The 19044-nt window shown below is 33.9% G+C and overlaps 1 protein-coding gene and 1 long non-coding RNA gene across 2 annotated transcripts in view; both read left to right on the plus strand.

Annotated features, from left to right (window-relative positions):
* The window catches only part of MPDZ (multiple PDZ domain crumbs cell polarity complex component), a 145967-nt gene that overhangs the window by 26379 nt on the left and 100544 nt on the right, over nucleotides 1–19044 (plus strand).
* Nucleotides 3224–8379, plus strand: LOC116663110. The gene is made up of 3 exons (XR_004319162.1): nucleotides 3224–3235; nucleotides 3695–3704; nucleotides 8187–8379. It is a non-coding gene; the product is annotated as an uncharacterized LOC116663110 (long non-coding RNA).

A 19044-nucleotide genomic window follows, 5' to 3' on the forward strand; every position in this document is an offset into this window, starting at 1 on the left:
GTAACACTTTCTTTTCTCTGGCTTACTTTATTGTGAGAACACAGCATGTGATATATATGACCATACAGAATATGTGCTAATCGATTGTTTATGTTATCAGTAAGACTTCTGGTGCACAGTAGGCTGTCAGTAGTTAAGTTGTGGGGGAGTCAGAAGTTAGCCTTGAATTTTGGACTGTGCAGGGGTCGGCACCCCTAACCCTTGTGTTGTTTGAGGGTCAACTGAATTTCAAGAGTAAGTAAGCCGTGATGTTTGTGAGTTAGGTAGGCATGTCTTAACATGCCTTTGGACTTCTGGCTCATTGGTCACCTCTTCAAATACTGAAAAGGACCAAGGAATCCCTCTGTTCTCCCCTCTGCTTGTTACAGTGGCTTAGAGAGTAGAGCCAGGACTAGAGCTCGGGTTTCTTGGCTCCCAAGGCACAGCCCTCTCCCTTATTCGAGTCTGCAGCTTGCCTTACATCTTCCTGCCACCCCCAAGGGTAGAAAATTAGTCCCTAGATTCCAAGGGTTTAATGTCGCTTGAAACCACTGATAACTTCCCACAGTTTTTGTGACTCTACACTTTACTCTCCGTTCTTTACCAAGTCAGTTTCATTTATTTATTGAACCACTTTATTTTCCTCGGATGACTAGAGGACATTTTCAAAAACTTGTATTATTTTCTGTTTTAAAGTTTAAAAATAAATATTCTAGACATTAACCACGTTAGATTTAAATTACCAACTGCTAATTTATTATTATTTGTAATTTAATATTTAAGCAATGCACCTAATGAGTGAAAATTGTGCTTTTAATCCAGTAGCTACACACATATGATTAATGGTCAACTTTTATTTATTGTCTTATACCTAAATTATGTTTTCAAATGTATAATTCTGTATGTACAGTGGGAGCACTTACTGTCTCCTTTTTAGTATTAGTGGAAAGTTTGACCCCTTCGATTTTCCTCTGCCATCATTCTGTGTTTTAAAAAGCAAAGTCAGTGAATAACTGAAAAGCGCAAGGTACATGTAGCATATTGGGAGCATAATCATACTGTTACATTAATGACAGATGTTGACATGCCATGTTGAATTAACCCCACTGTTTTTTCCCCCAGATCCTTCTCATTACCTGTATTCAATAATGTTTAATTTTTCCACTTTGCTTCTTCAGTATTAAGACTGCCCTTAGAAATCAAACTATTTCCCTTTGGCAAATTAAACACTTGACAGGTGTGTAACTGAGAGGGCAAAAAAGCCTTGTCCTGAAGGGATTGTGCTATTTAAATATTGTCAAAAATATTAACAGGTCTGAGAGTATAATTGATGCCTCTGTTTAACTCTGCCACATTGTGTATTGTTCTAACCGCCAGCTAAAAGGATGTGTGCTATTAAACCTGAATAATCTCTAATAGCTGCAGTTCATTTCCCATTGCATGATTCCTGTTTAAGTGAAGAGAGAGAGGAAGAAAAAAAGGAACCGTGACTTTGTGTCAGTGATCTGTCAAATGCAAATTCTCAAGTAGTGTCCTCACTGTCACCTAGTCATCAGCAACTAATAACTGCGGGGCTTAATGCATATTCATGACAGAAATCCAGCTATTGTGGAGGAAATAAACACGTTAGCAGTTTAATAATAGAAACGTGTCAGCCATGAGGATATTGGATTTGCATATTTATTCTGTGACGTTTCTTCAGTCCAGTATAGGTGGATGCTTCTCTCCTGATTACTTAATTACCTTGCCTTCTGAATTGACTATGGGCACTAAATTAAATGTCCCTTTTACTCTGAGTTATTTGTAGGAAAGCTACAAATTAAAATTAGAAATTTAGGACTAATACTTAATAATTGTCATTGCCATGATTTTTTTAAAAGCTGTGGCTACAGAGACCCAATTGAAAAAAATGTGGTTGTACAGGTTACAAAAGCTGCTAATACAGAAAACCAGCCTCAGAGCACAGAATATTTTGGAGGTTTCTCCTTGTCAGTGATTTCCAGCCCTTTTGGAGTGTGTTGTCATTCTAGTTTGATATTTCCAGGTTCCTGATTCATTCACCTTTCTCCCAGAATAGTGTTGGCCTACATGCATATCATCTCAGTGCATTATGTATATGTACACAGAAGTAAGCCAGATTTTTCTAATTTTTTTCTTTGGAAATTTTATGACATCTCTTGAAGTAATTGGAGAGATGCTGACTTAACATAGAATCAGTGTAGGAAATTAGTACTCAGTGTTGATCAGAATAATTCAGTCCTTTTTCAGTTTTATTCTTCCAAATATGGTCTTCATGGTATAAAATTGTGGTTTTATGTTTCTGTGTTTCTGAGTTTTATCATATTCCAAAAAGAACTTGGAACAATTCCTGAAGGCAAAACACATTGACTAATGAACGATTCAAAGGTAAATCTAAACAAAGACCAAATAAAAATATTAGAGAACTAGACAAACTAAGATCTTGTGTTGCTAAAATTAAGTATATAATTTAATTACTACTTCCCAGGACAAAGGCAGAAAAGAACTAGAGAATTATCTATTGCTCAGTGTGAGACATCATTCAGTGAACCAGATTTTCCTTTGGCAATGGGAGGGTTAGCTCATGGATGTTTTTATAGAAAGCTGACAGTCATTTATTAGCAAAGCTTTGTTGAACATCTAAAATAAATAAAAATACAGTGAATAAGTAAGATGGAACGTCTCACTATTTGGAGGAGAAGATAGAACATATATATTCTAACATAATTAAATAGAAAAACAAGAAGGTGAGTGGTATAAGACAGAAACATTTTAGGTAGTGGGAACAGTGTTTATAAGGGTTTAGAGCAGTTCTCAAATGGTGGTCATTTTACATTCTCTCTCTTCAGGGGACATTTAGCAATGTCTAGAGACACTTTTTTATTCTTAATTTTAGTAATTTGAGGTGTTATTTTTTCTTTTTGGTCTGGCTAAAGGTTTGTCAATTTTGTTGATTTTATAAAAAGCACCAACTTTTGGTCTTGTTGATTCTCTTTGTTGGTTTTCTGTTCTCTATTTCATTCATCTCCCCTCTAATTTTTATTGTTAAAAAAAAAAGCAAATAAAAGGAAACAAAGATTAGAGACACTTTTGATTGTCACACCTTGTGGGTGGTGGGGTGAAATGCTGCTGGCGTGTAATGAGTAGAGTGTACAGCATAGCCCCTCACAACAGAGCTGATGGGTTTATAATGTATGCAGTGCTGAGGTGGAGAAACCCTGATTCAGAATCACATACAGTCACATATTATCAGAGAAATGGAATATGTGTAGGCTGTTGGCAAGAGAGGAAACTTTGGAGCCAGATTGTGAAGAATTTATTAAGGTAAGGCTTTTTGCTTTTTTTGCAGTATCTTTGCTGTTTTGCATTATTTTAGTATCTTTGCTCTTTTGCAGTCGAATTTTGTTTTATCAAGTTTAAATTGTATTAACTTTATCTTATAACCATTCTATTAAATACAATATTTCACCAGTCATTTTATTTATTTATTTTTATTTCTCCACATTTAAAAAATTGTAGTAAAAAACACACAACATAAAACAAAGGTAAAGGTTTTCGTGACATTTTGAAAGTTAAGACCTTCAGTTGTAATTGTAAAATACATGAATTATTCTTCAGAGGACTGTTTCTTTCATCCTTCTAAGAATGAGATATACTAAAAATGCACACTACTTTACTGATGGCTTTCCTGCCAAAGAGTACGTAAGGTAATGTACCCTGTGTATTCTTTTTTCTGATGCTCTGTCTTAAAACAAGAGCAAATTGTATAGAATCTAGAGAAACACGTAGTCAGTGTGTACCTCCAAGGGTCACTGATGGAAGCAGGGATGGTAGACGGGGTACCACGGCGCTAGGGCTTGCCTGGAGAGCCACTCTTCTATAGGAACATACTTGTAAAATGGCTAAGTCGAGTTTACAGCCAAAGTGTTCACCTATACTGTTTTTCAGCGGTAACATCAGCAGCTCTGACAGTTTCTTACATTTATATTTTTTAGATTGATGGGAAATGAGAATTTTGATAACCGAGAACTTTGCTCTGTTTTGACTTTGGTAGTCAGAAAGATGCTGTTTTGTGCAGTTCATGTCTCAAAAGAGCAGAAAGGTCTGTTTCCTCAGCTTTATTTTATTACTTTATAAATGACAGAAACATAACCCCTCTGTCTATGGTTTCTAATTCGAGACTGAAATGAAGATGATTCATCTGTAGGCTTGCTATCAGTAGAGGGGAAGTGACTGCGGTCTCCCAAGAATGCCTAAATTGAATTATGACTTGGTGTGGGGGAAGGGGAACAGAGAGAAAGAAAATATGCCTTGACCCCTTTAACAGGAATTATCTAAAAATCGAATGGAATTCTTCTCAGTTGATGTTGCTTGTGAAAATGAAAAATATTTTCCTTACTTCTGAAATGGTTTTGCCTTTATGATAGAGCGTTGCAGCCGCCTAACAGGAAAGTGTCTGTTTCTTGAGACTTTAACGTACGTTATCTAGAAGTTAAAAGAGGAGTTGATTCTCATGTTTTTACATTTACCATAAAGTTTATTTACTGTGGGAATTTCAAATACTTTATTTTTGGTACAATAACAGCTTTTAAATGTTTGTTCCTTTAACTAAAAGTTTGTAAATATAGAGCCTTTGAAGGGACTAAAATTCTTGTTTTATCCTGGGCAAGAAGGCACTGTTCAAGCTTTTTATACAGTGCTGGATTAAAATGCAACACCATCTTGCTATTGGGTATGCATGTGTGTCTAAAACAGCAAATGGTGCTAATTGTATGGTGTTTTTGTGACAAAGTTAAATGGTCTTTGGAGAAGAGGGAAAAAATGTGAATTTTACTGGGTATAATCTAAATCAGTTTTTTAACCCAAGAGCTTCGAAGAGTAGAGGAGTGATTTACATTTGAAGTATAGCAGCAGCAACCACAAGAACAGTTGCTTTTAGGAAGCCCTTGTGCGCTGTGGACTTGTCTCATTTAACCAGTCCATCAGCTCTTTGACGTGGGTTTTATCCCTATTTTGTCCAGTGAGGAAACTGGGGCTTAGAGAGGTTATGGAACTTACCCTGGACCGTTCATTGGTAGATTTAGGGGAAGAATCTAGGTCTCTTTGACCCTGAACCCAGTGTATTTAAACTTTTATTGCTAAATCCTTACCTCTCTAATAGAAAGAAATAAATAAGTTGAAAAAACAGTTAATAGAATTTCTAAAGAGAGGTACACTTAAACTAAACCTTTTGTGAATTCAGATTCGTTAAGAATTGCCATTTCCCTTGAATTATCCCTCCAAATTTTAATCTGAGGGCCTTTTTAATATACAGCAGAACTTTCATTCTGCTTTTATTTAAAACTATGCTAGGTTTTAAAAGTAAATGAACTAGTAAACTTATGGTGAGAAAGAATATGAAAACAAATACATGTATGTTCGTGTGTGACTGAAGCATTATGCTGTGCACCAGAAATTGACACAACATTGTAAACTGACTATACTTAAATAAAATATATATAATACAAAACAATTTTTTTAAACAAATAAAAAAATAAAATAAATGAACTGAGTACAGATGATGTGAGATGGAGAGGCAATATGGCCAAGTAACATCAGTCTCCATGTGCCCGTTTCCATATATTTATACTTGTCTGAGGTTTGGTTTTATTTTAATTTGTCTCTAAGCAGACTGTGAACAGTGAATGAATTTTATCTCCTGGAAATATGGGACTTATAAAAACAACAGTGCAAAAATTCTAACGTGTCGTTTGTCTAAATTTTCACTTTCTAAATTTCTTTGTCTTGGCATTTTAAATAGATAAATTTACTTAATTTGGAGACCTTTACCCCTTTGATGAAGAAAATTTCAGTATACTGTGGTGAGAGTATTATTTTTGGTCAAGCTACATTCTCTAAAATTTTTCCCTTGCAAGTTTTGTTAAGAAAGCACAGAAGTGTTGAGATTTAAATAAAGGAAAGACATTCTGCAAATACACATCAACACACATGCCTAGACTGTGGTGTCTGTGCTGCGCTCCACTTGCCATTTGTTCTTAACAGGCGTGAAAAGGAGTTTTAGAATTCATTGTGTTTCAGGTTTGTTTGGCGTCCATTTACTACTTTTGGGATAAAATCCATGCCACGTTCACCTTTGAATACCTTGTCCCAGACATGACACTTAACTCAAACTCAAGAAATGATTGCTTAATTAACAAGAATGTTCTTGAATATTCAGGACTGTTATGGATTAGTCATTTATGTTTTCTTGCCAAAGAACTAATTTTTAACATAAATAAATTAGCCAAATAACTGAAGTTACTTTGAAGATGCCTCAGTTTTTTCTTAGTAGCTGTATTGAATAGGTGTGTCACTCATCCTCCATCATCATCATAGTGATTAACGTGTATAAAGCTCTTACTGTGTGCCGGGAGCTGTTCCGCTATAGTTAACCTGCCTCATCATTACAGCAGCACTGTAAAGTAGAAGATGACGTTTTCCTCATTTTGCATGGGGGAGATGGCGGTGCAGAGAGGTTAAGTGGTGGAGTTAGTATTTGGATGCAGGCAGGCTGGCTCCAGACCCCAGGTCTTGATCATAGAGCTCTGTCCTTTTTGTTTGTTTGTCTGTCTCACTGTCCTCGTAAACAATATAATGAACACAATTTAAGGATTTCCTGGTGATTTTGAGGGCTTCGTTTTGATTATGTGATCTCAAATGCTGGCAGTGTTGCCTAGTTTGGAGACAGACACAATCCGGACTTGTATTCTGGCACTGATATTTATAAGTAAATGATCTTAAACATGACTTTATTTCTTAAAATGAAAAAATACGTATTTATCTTTACCAAGCCTCTTTTTTTTCCTCCTGTAGTTACAAAATGGGAACTAACTAACAGGAATCTAAAAACTCAAAGACTTAAGCCCAGTGCTTACCAAGCATTCAGTAAATATCAGTTCTCTGCTTCTTGCTTCCTCCTTCTATTGGAATTTAATATTCTAAGGCAGCAGTTCTTAAATAGTTTGGTCTAATGACCTCATTACATTCTTAAAAATTATTAAGGACCTCAAAGAAGCTTTTGTTTTTGTGGTTTTATCCATCAATACTTACCAGAAATGAAAATTGAGAAGTATTATATTTATCAATTAATGCATTTTAAAATAACAGTAATAAGCCCCTTATATTTAAAAACTAGTGAGAAGAGTAGCATTGGTTTACATTTTTGTACATGTCTTTAATGTGGCTCAGTAGAAGACAGTGATTCTCATATCTGCTTCTGCATTAGATGTGTTTGGATTTGGTGTTTTAGTTGATGTATATGAGAAAATCTGCTCTCACGCAAATACGTATCTGGAAAAAGGGAGGAGTATATGTGGCCTTTCCAGATAATTATAGATATTCTCTGTTAGGGCATCAGAAGTCTGGGTAGTTTCTTAAAGGTTAGCTACAATGTGGAATGTGAAACCAAAACAATGAACATTTTCTACTCTATTACAGTAAAATCTATCTTGTGCTTTGAATTTTTACTTTTTTTACCCATGCATAATTTTATATTACTTTGGTCATCTGGAAAACTTGAAAAATAGAAAAATTACACTTCACATTTCATTATGTAATATCAGAAAATTACAGTTGCTAATAACACTTGCTAACATCACTTCTGATCTTATCAAGAGAGGCTTTAAATTATGGAAGAGTGTCAAGCTCAGGGTGACAGATGCAAGTTTTCTTAAATTCTAATTTTTACTTGAAAGCTTCACATTTACTCCTGGCAACAATTACTGTCAGTTGTTTTCCTTGAATTGACTGGCATACTTTATTTTTGAGAAATTGTCTACCGTATACCCATGTCTGAATAACCATTTTTTGGTTTTAAGTCATTTTTTTTCAAGTAATACGGTGCCCATGTAAAAAGAAGCCAAGTCTAGCTTACAACTCCAACAGTAGTGCCTTTCTTTTGCCGGTTGTATTGTTCTTACAGCAGAAGTATTTTATGTTTACTTACACTTTTTGAAACACAGAATATTAAAAAGATGTACATGCAAGAGTCAAGATTGAATAAAACTAATAATTTTTACTGCTTCTTATGAACTTTTATGTGATTCAGAGGTAGGGAAATAGACTTGTTCTTACTGGGAGGAACTGAAAATAATTTGTTGCCTTTTTTTTTTTTTTACAGCTTCCCCCAGTAAAAATAGTAAAAAGTAAAGATACTATCAAAAAAGATCAAACAAGTATGGAAAAGAAACCATTGTTTTTGAAATTAATGGAAACTAACTGCAATGTCAGTGGAAACTCAGGGGATAGGTTAAAGAATCCTGTTATAGTTTATTTTTGTAAAACCTAATTTTATTTTTGTAAAACCTAATTTTCTAATGGTAAACTTAAAATTTATTTTATAACAGTAATGAAAAACATTTAAAACAAAATTATGACTTTTAAATTCAAGTTATTTTCCAGTCTTTACCCAAGTGTTCATATATATTTTTAGGAAATTGGTGGGGGGGAATCTGAATATTTTTGTGTAAGAGTATTTCTAAAGATTTTGGTGAAACTTAGACCGTCTTTTAAAATGTAGTTTACAACATACACATGGAGTACTCTGCATTACACTTCCTGAACATTTTTAGTGCAGTATGCCCTTCGGATTGGTTATAATAAATATCTTTTATGATGTAATTTCAAAAATAAAATTTTCATAGATGCAGTTTTGAGTGAAAACTAGAACAGTATAAAATAGCATGACCTTTGCCACATGGCCATTCACTTAAGTGGACAGGGTGTATCAGGGTCCAGAGCTTACACTGTACTTGATCTTGCCATTTAATAGGCTGCAGCAGTAAGCATTCCTTTGGGTAGATTATTGATCATTGATCATCCATATGTGCCTTCCTAAATATCAAAAGGGACAAGACAGGAGTCTTAAGTTCTCTCTAATTCATTTCTTTCTTTAGGCTCTAGTGTTTCTTGAGTTTCCTGGTTGATAGTTTTTAGTACAGGGGAATTTTAAAAACAAATATGCCGCTGAAACTTTGTACTTATAGCTCCATCGAGGCAGATGCAGAAAATTTACATTTTCGTTACTCAGAAGGACTCCTTAACCATTCTTGGTTTAAGGAATTAATTTCTAAACTAAGTACCCTTAACTTTTATAATTTATCAGCCAATGATAGTCCATGGAAACTTTAAGAATATCTACAAATGATAACGTGAGTTCTAGACTGCTGCTTGCTTTGCTATTCAGGAATTCATAGCTATAAAAGAAAGGCATTCTATTTCAGTAGATGGGCGAACTAAGAGTGGTGGGCTAGTTTTATGGTATGTCTAACATATCAGTGGTTATGGAAAGCATTTTGTCTCTTTAATTACTGTCCCATTAGCTGGAGCCCAGTGTTTTGGGTATTTCAGGTGCTGTTGAGTATTTGAATGAATGAAAGGAAGGTCTCATAGAAAATGTAAAATTATCCTTATTCCATGTGAAAATGCCCCCTCCATAACTTGCTGCTCCCCTTTGTATCTTGTTTATTAGTTCAAGAGCCATGAGCTACTTTATGTCCAAAATAGTCTCGTCACATTAAGCTAATCCGCTTTGAACATGCAACTCAATTTCTTTAATTAGCTTTAAAAATAAGGGTCATTAAATCAGAGTGCCACCATCAATTACTGTGCCAGGGTTTGCCTGTTCAATAATGCATCAGAGTTGTGCTGTACTCAGTATTTTCACTGAAAGATTTATGGAAAAGGAGGCCTCTCTTGGTTCCAAACTTGAAATGGAGTTCTATTATGTGTAAAAATTTTTTTCCTGTGATTGCTGCCATTTTAGGTGCTGTATTTCATTGAATACTCTCAGCATCCTAACCCTTTTTACATTTCATATTTGGGATCAGTTCCAGAGAATGTTTTACAGCATTTTTGTAAATTCACAAGAAAATAAGCACTTTTCTTGCTCTGCAAGAAGAAAAGACAAGGTGCAGATTAAAAAAAAAAAACAGTCCACATTTCTATGCGGTGCACCTGTTCTGGCAAATTCCCCAGAGAGTGCCTTACTTCTTGCTTTTCATTCTGTGAGGAATAACAAACAAACAAAAATTGTGAAATTGAGCTAGCAATATATGTTTCAAAATTTGTTTAAAATCTAGCAAAAATGGAGTTGCGAAAGCAATGGTCATTTTTCTTTCTTAATTTAAGGTAATACATATTTTAGCTTCTAAATGATAGAAAAATAATATTCAAATGTACGTAAGCATTTGGGTCATTTTATTCTCACTGCTGTGAAATGAATTCAGAATAAGTCAAAATAACAGGGCCACAAATCAGGTTTGGATAATCTGTATGGAAATGGTTTAGGAAATTCAGTTTGATCCTCAGCAGTCATTTTTGTAGACAGTTTTACATGTACTTCTGGAAAGACTGATGTTAGCTGTTAAAATAGAACTAATAATGTTAACTTCCTTTTTTTAGTTAACAACCCAAAAGAGACAGATAAAACAAAAGAAGTCCATATTTCAGTAGTTGATAGCAGTTTTAGTTAAGTGAGTCTACATATTTGAAAATTTTCTATTGTTTTAAGCTTAAGTGCATAGACCATATTTATATGGTCAAAATATTTAAGACGTTGATCTTTTGGAGTATTTTTGGAGTGACATTAATAATTAAAGAATAGGTATTATTATTGAAGAAAGATAAAAAAAACAGTTTATAAACATCTTACAGTTATGTCAGCCTTGTACCAGAATGGGTCAAAATAGTTCAGTGTAAAAGTATAAGAGAACCTAATGATTATCTTTTCTCCTTGGAATTTAACGTCAACTAAATGATTACAAGTTTTAAAAGTTAATCATCTTTGAGGAAGAAGAATCTAGAAGTGTTACGGAGGTTAAAACACATTTGCTGAGGATTCATCATGATGGAGCACTTGTTAAGGGATTCGTTCTGGGAATGGGAACTAACCAGTTGAATCCATATCAAGCCTGTAGGGGTCATCTGTCACAGTAATAGACTAAGCTTCATCTTCAGGTAGCGATTCTTTATTTTTCTTCATTTAATGTGAATGCTTGATATTTGAACTTCATACAGAATTTCTGTCAGAGAAGACTTAGCTTGATACATAGAGGCTGTTCCTACCATCTACTTTCTTTAAGAGAAGTGTATTTTTAATATCATTCATTGGTGTACCCTAGGTTCTCTTGCTCTGACTGTATCAGTTATTTTGTAAACTTTAAGCAAAATTAAGAAAAAACACACGGTCAGTGGAAAAGGATTTCCCAAGGGAAAAGGGAAAAGCTCAAAGATTTTTCTCAAATTAAATTACCTAAATCAAGACATAGAAAGTTTCCGCACTCCATAATGCTCTCTTCCTCCCCTCAGTCAGTCCTGACCACCTCCAAAGGAATCACTGTTTTTTTCCCAGCCTATTTGAGATAAAATGGACATACAATATTATGTAAATTTAAGATGTACAACGTGACATTTGATACATGTATACATTGTGAAATGATTACCAAAGTAAGGCTAGTTAATGCTTCTGTCCCCTCACATAATTAACCTTTTAAGTATGTGTATAGTGAAAACAGTTAAAATCTACTCTCTCAGCAGCTCTCAACTATACAGTACAGTATTGTTAACTAGAGTCACCATGCCGTACGTTAGCTTCGCGGAATTTATTCATCTTATAACTGGAAGTTTGTTTCCTTTGACCAGCATCTCCCGCTTGCTGCCACGCCAAGTCCCTGGCAACCACCAGTCTACTCTTCATTTCTATGAGTTTGGCCTTCTTAGATTCCACATGTATGTCAGATAATACACTATTTTGACTTTGATCCCATAGGTTAGTATTTGAATTTTGTATAGATGCAGCCTAAGTATATATTTACCTGCGTACCTGGCATCTTTGTCTTTGCTCTGTCAGTGAAATTCGTTTATGTTGTGTTATGTAGTAGCAGTTCTCATTTTCACTGTATGAATATAATAGAATATATTTGACCTTTTTATTGTAATTTTTTTCCATTTTTTGGCTATATTGTAAATAAAACTGCCATGAAAGTTCTAATACATGTCTTATGATGTTCATAAAGTGTGCATTTCTCTTGGATATTTACTTAAGAGTGAAATTTCTGAGTCTTAAGGTATATATTCAACATTCGTAGATTCTGCCGAACTGTTTCCCAAAGTAGTTGTAGGTCTATGCTCTCACTATATTGTATGAAAATTCTCCTTCCTCCACATCATTGCTTATACTTAGTACTGTCAGCTTTAATTGTCTTTCTTTCTTTTTTTTTCCCCCTTATTTTAGCCACTCTGGGGGTATATTGTAGAGTCATATGGTTCTTTTAATTTGCATTTTCCTGAGGACGAATGATACTGAGTACCTTTTCATATGCTCATTGGTCATTTGGATGTCCTCCTTTGTGGAGTTCCCCTTAAGTCTTTTGCCTATTTTTCTATTGTTTTGTCAGTCTTTTTTCTTATTGATTGGTAAGAGTTTATTATATTGGTAAGGGTTTATTATATGCTATGAATATAACTTTTTTCTTTTTTATATTCTTTCCCTTTATGCTTTATTACAGGATATTAAATATTGTTCCCTGTGCTCTACAGTCGGACCATGTTATTTATCTATTTTATGTATAGTAGTTTGTGTTTGCTAATTCCAAACTCCTAATTTATCCCTCCCCTAGCCTATTTCCCCTTTGGTACCGTAAGTTTGTTTTCTATGTCTATGGGTCTGTTTTTGTTTTGTAAATAAGTTCATTTGTACCATATTTTAGATTTCACATACAAGTGATATCATATGATACTTGTCTTTTTCTTTCTGACTTCACTTAGTATAATAGTCTCTAGGTCCATAAATATTGCTGCAAATGGCATTATTGCATTCTTTTAATGGCTGAATAGTCTTCACTGTGTGTGTGTGTGTATACACACACACACACACACACACATACATACATACTACATCTTTATCCATTCATCTGTCGATGGACATTTAGGTTGTTTCCATGTCTTGGCTGTTGTAAATAGTGCTGCTATGAACATTGGGGTGCCTTTATCTTTTCCAAATTAGTGTTTTCTCTCGATACATGCCCAGGAGTGGGAATGCTGGATTATATGGCAACTATATTTTTAGTTTCTTAAGGAACCTGTGTACTGTTTTCCATAATGGCAGCACCAAACTATATTCCCACCAACAGTGCAGAAGGGTTGCCTTTTCTCTACACCCTCTCCAGCATTTACTATCTTTAGACTTTTTAATAATGGCCATTCTGACTGGTGTAAGTTGATACCTCATTGTAGTTTTGATTTGCATTTCTCTGTTAATTAGTGATATTGAGCATCTTTTCATGTACCTATTGGCCATCTGTGTGTCTTCTTTGGAGAAATGTCCATTTAGGTCTTCTTCCCATTTTTTGATTGGGTTATTTGTTTTTTTGTCATTGAATTGTATGATCTTTTTGTAGATTTTTGAAATTAAGCCCTTGTTGATCACATTGTTTATAAACATTTTCTCCCAGTCTGTATCTTGTCTTTCCATTTTGTTTATGGTTTCCTTTGGTGTGGAAAAGCTTATTAAATTTGATTAGGTCGCATTGTTTTTGTGTGTCTGTGTGTATGTGTATGTGTGTGGTTTGTTTTGTTTTTTGCTTTCATTTCTGTTGCCTTGGGAGACTGATGTAAGAAAATGTTGCTATGATTTATGTCAAAGAATGCTTTTGCCTTTGTTTCTTTTAGGAGATATTCAGTGTCTTGTCTTATATTTAAGTCTTTAATCGATTTTGAATTTATTTTTGTATATGGTATGAGGGAGTGTTCTAATATTGATTCACATGCAGCTGTATAGCTTTCCTGATACCACTTGCTGAAGACAGTGTCTTTTTCTCCATTGTGAATACAGATTTTTTTTTGGACATTTGTATTGCAACTCTTTTTCTGTTTTGTGTTTTGCCTTTTGATTCCCATAATAGCATCTTTTGATGACTGGAAATTTAAAAAAATTATAATAAAGTCCAATTTCTGAAACATTGCTGGAGGGTTATCTGTTTTATTAATCCTTTTTCTTCCAAAATACAAACTTTTGGCTTTATTGAATTTATTGTATTTTTTTTTCTATTGGTCTCACCTATATTACTTTATTCTTTTTTTGGGTTTGGTATGTTATTTTAACTTTTGGATACAGATGCTTAGCTCATTGATTTTTAATCTTTCATTTTTTTCTAATATATTCATTTAGGTCTATAAATTTATTTCTAAGTAAGTATGTCTTTAGCTGCATCCCACAATTTTGGTATGTTGTATCTTCATTATTGTTCAATTCAAACTGTTTCATTTTTAATAGAAGTTTTTTGACCCATGATTTATTTAGAAATGTATTACTTACTTGACTAACATATGTTAGTTTTCTTGTTATCTTTCTGTTATTGATTTTTAGCTTAACTTACTGTAATCAGAGGTCATCTGTTTGTCAGTTCTTTGATATTTGTTGATACTTGCTTTTTGAACTACCTATAGTCTGTTTGGATGAATATTTATTTTGTATTTGAAAAGAATTCAGCATTCAGCAGTTACTGAGTGCAGTGTTCTATATTTGCCATTTAGAGCAACTTTATTTAGCATGTTGTTCAGATCTATTCTTATTGATTTTTTTTTCATTCTGTCAGTGAGAGAGATGTGTTTTAATCTCTAATTATGATTATGGATTTGCCTGTTTCTCATTTGGATTCTGAGTCCTTTTGCCCTACCTGTTTTGAGATTCTTTTTTTAGATTACCAGGATTGTTTTATCTTTTTACTGAATTGACCCTTTATCTTTGTGAATTGTTCCTTTTTACCTCTAGTAATGCTTCCTGCCTTAAAATCTACTTCTCTCAAACTAGTTTAGCTTTACCGGGTTTCTTTTGGTTAATGGAAATGTGGCTTATCTTCTTTCCATCCTTCTACTTTCATTTTTTCTGTATCTCTTTTATTATTATTAACTTACATCTTTGGTAAACAACATGCATGTGGGTTTTATTGGATTATCTAATCGAACAGTTTAAGTCTTACTTTGAGTATTTAACCCCTTCATATTTAATGTAAGTATTGATAAATTTTATTTTACCATTGTTTTCTTACTTACTCATTTTTGCCTTTCTTGTATTCGGTTAACTTTTTATTTTATCTTCTTCCTCTATTAGCATGTTATTTATACTTAATTTCATTATTTTTTATTGTAGCCCTGAAGATTACAGTAAGTATCCTTGACCTATTTAACTTAAAAATAGTTTTATTTTTAATTACTCATAGATTCACAGGAAGTTTTCAGTATAGTTGTGTGTACTTTACCAAATTTCTTTCAGTGGGTACATCGTAATTTAAGTAAAATATCATGCCACAAAACGTAGTGGTACGTGTGTCAGTTTTTTCAATTTCTGTCATTTTTTCACTTGTATAGATTTATGTAACTGCTACCACAATCTACGTACTGACCTATCCATCACCACAAAGATCTCCTTTTACATTCATATCCAACTCCCTATTCCACACCATCCCTAACCCCAGCAGCCGTTTCCATGTCTTTAATTGAATCAATTTAAGACTATTATAAAAATATCAGCACAACATATGTGACCTTTTGAGATTATCTTTTTTTCACTCAGCATAATCCTTCTGCAATCCCCTTCAGGTTGTTGTGTATATTAATATTTTGCTTCTTATTGCTAAATATTGCTCCATATTATAAATGCGCTTACTGAGGGATGTTTTGTTTGTTTTCATTGTTTTGCTCTTATAGATGAAGCTGCTATGGGCAATGATATGCATGTTTTTGTGTGGACATAGGTTTTCATTTCTCTATGAAAAGTGTCCAGGAGTGCAATTGGTAGATTAGATGGTGAATATACATTTAGTTTTTTTTCAGATACTGCCAAACTGTTTTCCAGAGGAGCTCTATCATTTTACATTCCTACCAGCAGTGTATGAACAATTCATTTTCTCCATATCCTTATCAGCATTTGCTCTTGTCACTATTTTTTTTATTTAGTTATTTTGAAAGTTATGTAGTGATACTTCTTTGTGGTATTAATTTGCGTTTCTCAAATGAATAATAGTGCTGAACACTTTTTATGTTCTTGCTATCCATGTGTCGTCTTTGGTGAAATGTCTCTGTGTGTCTTTTGTTCAGTTTTTTTAATTGGATTGTTTTTTAACTATTGAGTTTTGAATTTTCTTTCTATATTCTAGATGTGAGTCCTTTGTCAGAAATACGTAACCTTAACTTACTTGATTCTACTTTAATTACTACTTTCACTACATCCTGGAAAATGAAAGGAACTTAATACATTTCAACTGCATTTACCCTACTCCTGTCTTTTGTGTAGTTACTAATGTAGCTTAATTCTACATATTTAAAACTTCAAAATTTTAGAATAAGTGTTTTAAGCAATTTCTATTGATTTACTTACATTTTAAAACTCTTGTGCTCTTCAGTTTTTTCTTTTTCTGCATTAGGGAAAATCCATCAGGGATCCTTTCCTTTCTGCCTAAAATTTTATTTTGGTATCTCTTTTGCACAAATCTGAGACAGAGCCTTGTGTGGGAGGATTTGTGTGGGAGAGGTGTTTTGAAAATGCTAGGTTGTCAGGTTTTTTTAATTTGAATTTTAAAATTCTGTTATTGTCCGTCTTTCATTGATTCACTTGAGAAGTCAGATGCCAGCTTTATCCTTCTTTGAAGATAAAGTCCCTTTTTGCTCTGGTGCCTTGTAAGATCTTCCCTCTGTCTTGGCTTTCTGCGGCTCTGCTGTGCTACGCTGTGGTAGTCGGCCTCCAGGGTCGACACCAATAATCTCTGCTTTCTGGTATTCACGCTCTAGTGTGACGCCTTCTTGAATGTGGGCTGGGCGAACTGATTTACTTACTGAATATAACATGGCGGAAGTTAGGGTTTCCTTTTGATCTTTTAAAGTTTTTTTGAAACAGCTTTTTAAGCAAATTTTCTAACTGATCTCAGTGGAAGGGCTGCTCTGATACAGCTGTTTCCACAGAGTGAGCATAACTGTATATAGAGCTAAAGAGAATTTTTGTTTTCTTGGGATGCTGTTACAGAAGCAGCAGTTCTCTTAGTACACCTCCAAGTGAGTTAATTGCTGGGTAAAAGGATGCCATTCTTTTCTCCTGTAATGCTGTTGACTGATGCCCAGAGCACTTAATGCTTGTCTATTCAGATTTTTTTTTGGTCTGTTTGCTTCTTTAAGTGTACATTTATCAAAAAGTCATCTTAGAGCTATTTATGCCGATCGTATTTATCTTTATATTTGTATCGCTTTATCGTGTTACATAAAATTTATGGCAAAAGATATTTTTGTATGAAAACTTACTTAAATTCTTTACGGAGACTACATAAGTGAATTGATAAAGTCATTATTGGTGAGTTGGTTGTGCTAGGTGAAACTGAAACATTGAGGAAAGATCTCATAAAAATGTAGTAGGTTTCTGCAATGAAATTGTTCCTCAAGTGTCCAGATCCTTGCTCCGCCTTTTAAAGAGGCTAAATTTGAAAAAGAATTCCATATTATATGAATGTGGTTTATAGAAGAAAGAAGGTAGGGACCTCCCGTACATCAAAATATTTGTGAATGACTATATATATTTTAAGTAAAATCCATAAATTAATAAGTGAATATGTGTTTGTTACTGAGAACATAAAAAAACTTTCTAGAATGAAATAGCCACAAGTTAAACAGAAAACAGATAATTATTTGGTGACTTTTGCTCATTTACTAGCAACTTCCATAAATTATGCAGATTGTTTATCTGTATATAAAAATCACTAGATAGTTGTGTTTTCTTCTGTTTATTTTATATTCTATAAACCAAGACTGGAGTCAAGTTCTTTTTATTAAACATTTATACTGTGTCTGCTATGAACAGACCTACCAAGGCAAGAAGATTTATTCCCATTCTTCAAGATTATAGTCTAAAAAGGCATTTTAATAAAGCTGTGGCAGAATCAGAAAGTGCCTTTGTGCTTTTTCCGATGGGTATAAAATTTCAGATTTAAAAACTAGCCTTTTGTATGATGATGTAATTAAATTACAGTTTTTACATTGTGATCTCTGCGTTTACATGTATGTAGACCTCAGTGGCCGGGAAGAGATAGGAGGATTCATTGGTGAAACCTTTAACATATTTGGAGAAGATAATTGATATTCAATGTCATATAACTTCATATGTATATATAACTTTACTCTTGAAATGCCTTCATGCCTTATCCTTACATAATATCGGAGCTTCTACTTCTTATGAATAGACTCTTTGTTCTTACAATGTTATTTCTTCATTCTGGCTCACTGTAGCAAAACTCGAAATATTTTTTCCCTTTGCAGACATACCATAGGCATTAGGTCCTGGTGTGTGGGATCTTCAGCCTGTCACAACTTTCACAATTACGCCATCTGCTTCAACCTGAAACAGTGTATCTTCTGCTGGCAGACTTATTTAAGTTGTCATGCTCAGGTTAAAAAAAAAATCAAGTTTGGCATAAGAAACTTGCTTTTGAAAAAATAATAATTGATCGTGCCTGCTTTAGATTTTAAAATAAGCATTTGAAAGGATTCCCCAAAGCCTCTTCCTCAGACACACTGATCTCTTTTTCATCTGTGGTTGTAGATAGCCAATATGATGGTGAATTATTGGTAACCTTGGTAACTTACTAAGTTTTCTGTTTTATTTTTACAGACAGGTAACAAACTCTTAGGCCTAGATTGGTGACATATTGTGAAATATTTTGATTGCTTCTGTCAGTGGAAGCCATTTACTGGAGTTGATACTAAGTGTTTGTTTGCTCTGTGTATAACACAAAGATTATAGGAACACCATGATGAAAAAAAGCCAGGTCATAATCTACGTACTACATGTGTGAGGGTGTAATTTTGTTATCTTTAGAATGCAAATAGTGATTCTTGAAGAGTTGTTGGGGACATCAGATCAGAATAGGTCCTTCAAAAATGAATACACATTTATTCTGCAAATGTATATTAAATGCCAGCTCTGTGCAAAACAGTCCTGGAGAATGAGAATATAACAGAGAATGAAAG

The sequence above is a fragment of the Camelus ferus genome, chromosome 4 (assembly GCF_009834535.1).
Source record: "Camelus ferus isolate YT-003-E chromosome 4, BCGSAC_Cfer_1.0, whole genome shotgun sequence".
In the NCBI taxonomy this organism is placed as follows: domain Eukaryota; kingdom Metazoa; phylum Chordata; class Mammalia; order Artiodactyla; family Camelidae; genus Camelus; species Camelus ferus.